At 39.5% G+C, this 10,727-nt stretch overlaps 1 long non-coding RNA gene across 1 annotated transcript; it reads left to right on the forward strand.

Annotated features, from left to right (window-relative positions):
* The first annotated feature begins 3,971 nt into the window (after nucleotides 1–3,971).
* On the forward strand, nucleotides 3,972–9,158 carry LOC129190167 (uncharacterized). The gene is made up of 3 exons (XR_008572947.1): nucleotides 3,972–4,068; nucleotides 8,573–8,817; nucleotides 8,894–9,158. It is a non-coding gene; the product is annotated as an uncharacterized LOC129190167 (long non-coding RNA).
* The last annotated feature ends 1,569 nt before the right edge of the window (nucleotides 9,159–10,727 follow it).

Below are 10,727 nucleotides of genomic sequence, written 5' to 3' on the forward strand. Positions count from 1 at the left end.
AAATAAACATAAAAGAGAATTGAAAAATATCAATATAATCGCTTTAGTATTGATCCAGTATTGATACTGCTGCTGGTGTTAATACTATCGTCATTTGAATTGATCCACCCACCCCTAATATTTGCATTGCAAATGGTACGGCTTGTATGTAGTGTGTCATCAAACAAAGCAGTTGTTTCCGTGATGGCACGAGAAGAAAGCTATGCAGTTGTCTATAAGTACTAGCCTAGCGTTCTCTGTATTTATATGCACAGGTGTGTGCGTGTTTGTATAAGCAAGTGCAAAACGTTAACAAGTCTTCAGAGGGAAGATGGGAAAGTTAGAGAGAGCCAGCAGGTAGAGGTGGCTCCAAGGAAGGTAGGTTTGTGGTCTTGGGGTGGTGGTGGTGGTGGTGGTGGCTGTGAGCCATGTGAGCTTAAGAAGGTGGATGAAGGGAAGGGGTGTGCAGGGAGTGCGAGAGGGCCTGCGCTTGTGCCTTTCAAGGTGTGTTATTTGTTTAAGGCTGTCCAAACATTTACTGAGCGCTGGCAGCCCAGGAATGCAGAGGCTGGGCCTAGGCGGAGAGTAGCAGCCGTGGGAAACCGCTGCTCTCCTCAACCTCTGCACACTCGTTCGCCCTCAGGCACAATATCAACACAGACAGTGCCAGAGATGTGTGGGCCTGATAGTGACAGGTCCCGTCAGCAGCAGTCACACGCACGCACACAGACACACACACGCATACTCACACGTGGTTGCAGCCAGCAGGCACACTGCCGGGCTCGCTGCCTCGCATGCGGACTGACACACATTAACGGGGAAGGGCAGCAGGCTTACACACACTCCCGTTTTTTTATATCAATCCAATACCAAGTAAATACAGGACCAATATTGCCGATACCGATAATGAGACCAACATTTTTTACTTTAAAGGGATAGTTCGGATTTTTTGACATGAAGTTGTATGACATCCCATCAGCATTGTAGTCCAATAACAGCGACTTACCCCCCCGCTTGGTCTGTTATGTCCAGTTCTGGTCAGATTTCCGTGATGAAGAACGTAGTTCCACTTAGTTGCTCGGGACAATTAAGTAAAGAGTCATTTGCATCACAAAAATGCTTTCTCAAAAAAATCACACCTCACAAAACGCTTGGCGTTATTTACTGTATTTGTCTTCCGCCGTATCCCTGCGCACTGTTGCCTGTGCGTTCATTTGTATGTGACACTCACATCTACTGTTTACCTATGTGTTCCACAACGGAAGAAGATGCGAGTGTCATTATCACATTCACTGGCGTCCAGTGTTGTGTATATGTTGAAGATGCATCTGCCGCGAGCATTGCCGCCATCTTGTTTATGTACGTGTACGAGGATGAAGATGCGAGGGTCGCAGTCATTTGGGTCGCAGCCTTCATCCTGAAGGGGTGGGGGCTTGCGTGAGCTGGAAAGCGCTTGTCGTTGCCGAGGATTATATATCCAAGCTCAGCAGAAGGTGATCACACTTTTACAACAAAGTATGTATTTCATATACAAATAAAAGGTAAGAACACAACTATTTTTCAGTTTATAAAAACTTATAATTACTGGGACTAAGAAGTACCGTAAATTCCAGTGTGTAAGCCACTACTTTTTTCTCAAACTTTGAACCCTGGGGCTTATACATCGGCGCGGCTAATATGTGGCTAAAAAGTACATTTCTCATGATGCTTGGTGTGGTCATGTTGTAATCCGTGACATCTCCTATACTTCAGAAGTACAACTAATCGTTTTTAATATGTATTTCAGAAAACGCTATTACTAAGATAGTCCATCATAAGGGCAAAAAAAGTCCAGGAAACAACCAAAACACACAGAGAAGCCACCATTCGCTGCGTTTGCTAATGGATATACTTTATATAGTATATACAAGTAGTAGTCAGTGTTCATCAGGTACAGTATAGAAAGTGTAATTTTTATAGTAATTTCTTTTAAGCGTATTTGCATTGTTTGGTCTGTCCAGCATAAATTATTTTTTTTCCGATCATTTTGCAGAAAGTCCAATGTTTACATTATAAAAGCACATCCGTCCCAAACAAGTAGTACTGCTTTTGCAGTTGAGTGATAAAAATGGTCCAGCAGGAAATGTTTTTATTCATATGTGAGGCTCTAATAATGGAGTCAAAACAATGCATGTGGATGTGAGACATCACCAATTCAATCAAGAGTTAAATTAAGAGTTGGCCAGCATACAGTTAACTTATTGCATGTCCTTGTTATCCAAATGGAGGTAAATGTACGCCTGTACCAGGAAGTCAGCTGTCAGACCTCTGTGTGTTGATGGAACGTCTTGTGATAAGCACAACTCCAGGAAGCGGCACAAGCGTTGATGTGACATGACGTTTGCAGGTGCAGAACAAGTTCACACCTATCTCGGTCCTATCTCGGTCTACCTGTTCTCCATTCAGGCATAAACACCAGCCTCAAAGAGAGAGATAATGCATGACTGACTTCTTGAACCGCCCACCTTAAATTGACCTTGTCCAAAAAAACAAAAAGAAAGGAACTTTAGCTTACTCATCTACTGACAAACGCACCGGTTGCAGTTGTTTGATTTGAGTGATGCGATCTTTTGAATTTGATTGAGACCTTGAAACTGCTACACTTTTGTGGTTTGGTTATTCAAACTGACGCCTTACAGTTACTGGAATATGAATGTCGAGTGGATGGAGATGAGTTGAAAAAAATGGGCAAACATTTAGAGTTTCATACCGTTTGCACAGGACATCTTTTATGAAAATTTGTACAATTAAAATGTTTGCCTCATGAAACGTACATTTTTGTTTTCAAGGGGGTTCCCAAACATTCGATACATGCAATAAGGTTTAGGACGCTTTGATTGCTGTAATAAATTCATGTGTGTTGTGTTTAGCACTTCAATTCCCTATCAGTAGTTTTGCACATGAGGTCCTCGGTCTACGTACAAGTCTAAGTCACAACTTATACCTAAATTAACACCTAACCTATTACACAAAGCACGTGAAAGATACATAAAGTACTGTAATAAAAACACTAAATACAAGCATTAAATGAAAAAGTAATGCAGTCGTCCCTCATTTATCGCGGTTAATTTGATTCCAGACTCTACCGCAAAGTGAATTTCCGCTAAGTAGGATGCAATATTAATAAATGGAATATTTTCATAGAAAACCTGTTTATGGCTTTCTAAATACAGTTTTTACCCTTATTAGAGCCCTGTACATGAAATAACACCCCTATAATCACCTTTACGCTTCTATTAGTCATTGTTTGCATCAGACTGCACAACTTATATCTACAGGCTATGGGATCACTGAAAGGACACAAGAGATGGCCGCTGCTGTAAGCATAGCATGTTACCGAGCTAAATAGTTAGCCTGCATTTCATTTATTTTAAACTTAAGAAAGGTTTTCAAATGGAGTTGGGGAAGGAGGACAAAGTAAGAAGCCAAAAACTTACCACTTCTACACGGAATGGGAGGAGAATTTTTTTTTTCCACTATGTCACATCAGAGATCCCATGGCTGACTGCATGCAGTGTTAAGGTAGTGTAATGATTAATGGTTAATGGTTTAATTTATTTTGAACATGTATACAGTTTGCATTAAAATGCTTCACCTTACAATTTACAATTCTGCATGCCCGAAAAGAAGTAGGTAGAAGAAAAGCTTATTTAATCCTACCCCCTCTCCGTTTCACTTCAATTGCCAATACATTTGTTCATTTCCTATATTCAACATGCATCCATACAATAAAAGCACTTGTTTGTCAGCAAACAACTGCGTCAAAAGGGGTGTCAAAAAACGCGTTAACGCCACTGATTAATCTGAAAATTAAAACGCGTTAAATAATAATAATAATAACGCAAATTGAATTATATCTGATATTGTGTCAGATGGATAGCTGGATGGTGTTTTATGGCTGATGATGTTTGGCGACACCTGGTGGACAAAATAATTAATTGAATAACCCACTGAAATGCTGTTCAACTCAGATTGATTGGTAACAAAATACTGGACACGTTTGTTATGGAATACTTTCTAACACGCTTCTGCCTTGGAGACTATGTGTCTGTAAGTAATATTTTTATATATTAACTATATTTAAATGATACTTGAGTGGATTAAGAAATGTCGTGTTTTAGACGGCAGTATTGTTTAGTAAAATATGCTAATTGTGAGGCTAGTTGTGTATTGCTTGGAGATTGTAGCTGCCGTGCTGTCTACTAATGTTTACCTTTTGATATGGGGTAATATTGCTTGATATAATGTATATGTTGCTCAGAATCAGAAGAATCAAAATCAGCTTTGCTTGTCGTGTTTTACTACACTGGGACACTGGTCAACATCACTCCCTGTTAAGCGGGAGTTACATGCCGACGTCCATGTTACCATCATAGACATAGACACAGCATCGAGTGCTGAGCCGTACGTCAACGTCGCCGCCATATTGGATGTGTCAAGGCAGAGCTGTAAATTAAAACAAGTAAATGTACGTACTCTCGTAAAGCGCCTTTCCACAAAGAAATGTAGGAAATGTAATTCCTCTCGTTTATTCATTCACACACGCACTAATATAATTGGGAAACAGTTGGCACCAAAAACAATGTGATTGTTTTTGTACAATGTGATTTTGTGCCTATTTTTACCAAGTATATTAGAACATAGCTGGATAATGGGTGAGTATTGGCAATGTACTCACATAAGAATAAAGTAGTAGTAGTGTTTAGACCTAGCATTGTATAGACACAGTCGCTCAAATCACTCATCTTAGTGCATTGTTTGAGTTCCTTGGTCAATCCGTTCCATAACTTCATTACACATACGTTCTCGTATATGAATGTTTTAAGTTTCATTTTTCATCGAGGTCATATTTGTACTCTCTTGTCGAGAAGAATTGTATGATATTTTTAGGTAGCAGATTACTGTTTGCTTTATGCATAATTTCAACTGTTTGAAAATCAACTAGATCATCAAATTTTAATAACTCTGATTTTAGAAAGGATTTCTATGTTCTCTGTACGTGGCATTATGGATTATCTTAACTGATCTTTTTTGCAGTATCTTAAGCAAGTGAAGCGTACTTTTATAATTACTTCCCATATCTCGACACAAAAAGTCCGAGATGGTAATACCAGGGAGAAATAGAGAGTATGGAGTGATTTTTGATGGAGGCCAGGGTGTACCCCGCCTGTCGCCCGAAGTCAGCTGGGATAGGCTCCAGCACACCCCCGCGACCCTAATGAGGAGAAGCGGTATAGAAAATGGATGGATGGCTGGTTGGATGGATGGACAAATTTTGCTTTATTCAATGTTGATGTATTTCTCACCACTTTATGTTGCACACTTTTGATGTGAGATTTCCAGCTCATCGTGGTTTAGAAAAATACAAATAAGGATTGTGAATTAATCATGATTAATCACAGAGTAGACAAGTAATTAACTTGATTAAATTTGCAAGTATTGATGGTGTCGATATCTAAATCCACCTCCTTTGATTGTAAGAAATTGGCAGTTTGTTGCAACGTACATTTCATCTGGTTCTCTGTTCTGGACTGCCATTTGACTGCCATTTGACCTGGGTGTAATTCAGGGCCTCGTGAGGATCGCATTGTTCATTCGTGCCTTCTGATCCATCACATCAATTGTATTTTTCATTTGCTCAATGATATTTTCCTTTGCTTCTTTCTCTTCCTCAAGAGTGGCATGCAAGGCAGCATTATCATCCAGTAATACTTTTATATTATACTGCAGTGCCTTGATATCATTGCGTAGTGCTCTATTTTCCTCCGTGGAGTTTTTAACGTCCTTGAAGGAAAACTGCACAGCACCTTTTTGGAATTTTCATCCACAATCCTTATGTGAGACATGAACACATACTGTATGTCTTTCTCTTTTCAGTGCGTTCTCATGACACGAGGCGAGACGTTACACAAGATTGTCTCTATGAGAACGAGACGGGATTTTAACATTATTTTAACAAAAAGTACAATGAAAAAATATATGACTGGACCAGCCTCCATCCATTTTCTATGTCGCTTAATCCTCATTAAGGTCGCGGGGGTATGCTGGAGCCTATCCCAGCTGACTTGGAGCAAGATGGGTGCACCATGGGCTGGTCGCCAGCCAATCACAGGGCACATATAGATAAACAACCATTCACACTCACATTCATACCTATGGACAATTTAGAGTCTCCATTTAACCTAACATGCATGTTTTGGGAGGAAACCGGAGTACCCGGAGAAAACCCATGCACGCATGGGGAGAACATGCAAACTCCACACAGAGATGCCCAAACAGAGAATCGAACCCGATCTCCTGACTGTGTGGCCAACATGCTAACAACTAGACCAATGTGCGGCCAAGTCGGGGACAATAAACGTTTCAAAAGTACCTGCAGTGTTTTAAATTTTAAAAAAGACTTGACAAAGAGACTTTTTTATTTAAAACACTGCAGGTGCATTTTGAAACGTTTATTGTCCCCCAAATTATTATATAAACAATATTATTGCCAATATTATTTTCAGACCAAATTAACAACTAATGTTATGATAATATACAATAATAATAAATTCTCAGTGAGTGTTGACTGTCGGGACGAAGGCTCTGCGTCTTGATGTGTATTTTTTTCCCCATGGTGGTTATGTTTTTGGTGGGGACGTTTGTTGCGTTGCCTTTTTCTTACAACCACTTTCTCGCTCGTCTGTGTTGATGTGCTCACATTGCTCATTTGGTTTGAAGTAGGGATTCCCGATCCACATTTTTGGCTTCCGATTCGATTTTTTATACAGTAGTCTTGCCGATCTGATCCGGATTCCTTTTTTTTTTTTTTTTTTAATAATAAGCTTTTGTTACAAACATGAATTTGTGGAATTGAATATGGTTATAAAAATAGCTCTTCAGAGCATTAAAAATAATACAACCAAAGTATTGCTGAATTTACTTTTTTGTATTATATTGTTTTTGTAACAATTTGTAACAATTTTTGTAACAGACCTCTGTGAGTCAGGTCCCTAATCCAATAAACGATACGTCTAATAAAAAAAGTCCAATAAAAAATTGCTGTGCAAAATACTTTTAGGGTAGGGGTAATCATTTGACATGTTTAGAGATCAATTTGTGGTGTGATTTAGAATATACTTTTTTTTTTAACAAACTCTTGTCAACGCAGTAGTAATTTATTGACACGCCCTTGTGTAAACAACTAGCGGTGAGAGCAGTGTTTTTCAACCTTTTTTGCGCCAAGGCACATTTTTTTTTATTGAAAAAACCACGAGGCACACCACCAGCCGAAAATGCTTACAAATGAACTCTGTAGCCTACTTTGACAATATAAAGTTGTTCTCATCACAGTGTCAGTGTAGGAATCAAAGAAATATAGACATGCATGCACATGGCAATATATCGAGGCCGGCAAAATTATTGAGTTCATTTATCGTGTGATTAATTAATAAACAGTATTTATTATAAAAAGACTGTTTTTACCTGAATGAGAAATCTCGTCACGTTTTAATCTCGCGAGATCTCATGACATCTCTACCCAACAGTGACAGTTTGTTCGCCTTGCTTTCGGTGTCACTAAATAAATTAGGTACTCTTTTTGCACAACCACAATGTTTAATTGTTTATCTGAGTGTTTCTTTGAGGTGGAAAAAGTCGCCAATGAGATCTTCATTTGTTGGGATGGCCACTAGCTCTGCTCTTTAAAATAGAATATTAGTGGACTATGGACAAAACAAACATGATTCAACTGTGAAAATCGTTAGTCGAAGACAGCCCTACACAGTAGTGGAAATAGTCTTTTTTGTGTATTTAAGCAGACAATAATGCCACATATTTGGAATGTTAAACATACAGATTCTGTTTTTCTTCTTAATCATTCCCTGACACACACAGAAAGTATGGTGACCCTAAAGAATACAAAAGGCTGAAAGTGACCAAAAAGTAACATTGCAAGTCATCGACAACAATATTGTAGTATAACTCATTACTTAAAATACCAGTCAAATAGTAAAAATGTGTAAAGTCGATGCTTGTCCAAGTTACTTTGTAGTCCTGGTGGACACAAGGAGAGCTACAGGTCCACGGATAAGAGGTTGCAAATAATTGACGATACTGTAACTCCAGTCACTTACAATCCTATTCAACAGCACGGTAGTGTATGTTGATGTCATATACATACATGATGTATTCTGGTAAGTTTAGGTCCTGAGCAGAAACAGCTTTTTCATTTTTTATCTGGAGCTGAAAAAATGGGTAAATCCCAGTTTACATAAGCAATACAAAAGTATAAACAATAAAGGTGTATAAGTGAACAGCTCTGAAATGGATATTGTGACCTAAGGAAGCCCCTTTCTCACACCGGCTTCCTTTGTGATACCAGTGATTGTGAGGAGAACCATTGTTTGATGCCAGGGCCTTATTTGCCTATATGTATTGGCAAAATATGCACTGTTTGGGTATACCTGACCACAGGTTGCTGCAGCAGCTGCATACATGTTGCACACCTTGAGAGTCTGAAGGCATGACAAACCTGAGTAAAACCTCCCTCCTCCTCTTTCTGTTTGTCCTACAGTCTGGCACGTAGGCCGACATGCTCCCCAGGCCCCGTGGCCTCACACACCTGCCTCCGCTCTACAGCAGAGTCGTCTTTCAGCAATGAGGCAACCTTCCACCAATCAGGTGCAGTGAGAACGGTTACGGAGCGTGGTGAGAACTCTCACTACTGTCTTTTACCTGGGAAACAGTGCTGCCTTAGGGAGGGGCTTGACTCGCAGGCCACTCTCTGAATGAGGGCCAAACAAAAAGTCTCACCACCAGGTGAGTTACGCCTCTCACACACACACACACACATACACATCATTCATGGTTGGCACGCTGCTTTACATTTTGGCAGGTTTGAAAAAAAGAATGCAAACAAGGGAGAAACAAAACAGTCGAGTGTGGGAACTTTTTCCTGTTCCTTTTTTCTTCTTCCAGGAGCTTTTATCAGTATTAACTCTGCTTACACAGGTATTTGTGCACCTGTGGCGGTGGATTAGTGGATCACGTTCTTCATTGTTTGACAAAATAAGCATTGTGAGCTACTCTCAGCAAAAATATAAATTCAACACTTTTGTTTTTGCTCCTATCTTTCAAGAGCTGAATTGACAAGATGTAAAACTTTTTCTGCAAACACAAAAGGCCTATTTCTCTCAAATATTGTCCACAAATCTGTATACACCTGTGTTGCTGAGCATTTCTCATTTGCCGAGATAATTCATCCACTTCAAAGGTGTGGCATATCAGGATGCTGATTAGACAGCATGATTGTTACACAGGTGTACGTTAGGCTGTCCACAATAAAAGGCCACTCCAAAATGTAACGTTTTATCACACAGCACAATGCCACAGATGTCGCAAGTGTTAAGGCAGCGTGCAATAGGCATGCTGACTGACAGCAGGAACGTCCACAAGAGCTGTTGCCCGTGAACTGAATGTTCATTTCTTGACCATAGGTCATCTCCAAAGGCGTTTTAGAGAATTTGGCAGTACATCCAACCAGCCTCACAACCACAGACCACATGTAACCACACCAGCTCAGGACATCTACATCCAGCATCTTCATCTCCAAGATCATTTGCATAACCAAAGAATGTTTGCACAAACTGTCAGAAATAGTCTCGGGGGATAATTAATCTGCAAGCTCGTCATCCTCATCGGGGTCCCAGCCTAACTGCATTCGTCGTAAGCGACTTGAGTGAGCAAAACCACCCCAGTACAATATAAGTGCACATTTTCAAGTGGCCTTTTATTGTGGCCAGCCATAGGCACACCTGTGCAGTAATCATGCTGTCTAATTGGCATCTTGATATGCCACACCTGCGAGGTGGATGGATTTTCTTGGCAAAGGAGAAGTCCTCACTAACACAGATTTGTGAACAATATTTGAGAGTTATAGGCCATTTGTGTACATTTTTTGTGTACAATAAAAGATTTACATACAGTGGTAAAAAAATGTGTTGACAGTATGCCATTAACTTTCTGTTTAATAAACTGAATGTTGAAACATTGTTGTTAGCAGTTCTTAAATTAAGCATCCTGTGGATGTTGTGGAATCTTTAAAAAAGATTTTATTTGTTGGGTAAACCAAAATAACTTATTTTGAGAGTTATTTGGTCAATTTTAACATTTCTGAACTAAACTAGACAAAAAGTAATCCCTTGTTCTAAAATGTGGGTTATACTACAAAGTCAATGAGTAAACAGCTTTTAAAACTAGGGAAATTATCTAGCATGTCTTGAAATATGATTTAAAATCTTGGCAAGCAGCAAATAATTTGCAGTGTAAAAGTCTGTAATCAATCTCTGCTGGCATGCTGCACAGTGAGCATGATGTCTCTACGACGTCTGGAGCTGCACTTGTGTCATAAGATCAGCACCACCATCTGCGTTGTTCAAGCAAACAAAAGCTTATTGATTCTTTGGCCTCATCAGCTCTCAGCTGACTGGAGACAACATCTGAGTCGCACACGTGCACCTAATAACCCAAAATGCGTATGGTTTGCTGCTGTGCTTTTCTTATAAAGTGTGCGCTGTTTCATATTTTCGTGTATGTATGTTTCATATATTTAATTTATCAAACGTATCTGAGACATTTCGACAAGTAACATTTTTTAATCTGCCCAAAAGGCAATCAGTGATTGGAAGCAGAGAACCAGTTAAAAATCACAACCAATAAAAACCTATTGG

Source organism: Dunckerocampus dactyliophorus, chromosome 1, assembly GCF_027744805.1.
Source record: "Dunckerocampus dactyliophorus isolate RoL2022-P2 chromosome 1, RoL_Ddac_1.1, whole genome shotgun sequence".
Taxonomy (NCBI): Eukaryota; Metazoa; Chordata; class Actinopteri; order Syngnathiformes; family Syngnathidae; genus Dunckerocampus; species Dunckerocampus dactyliophorus.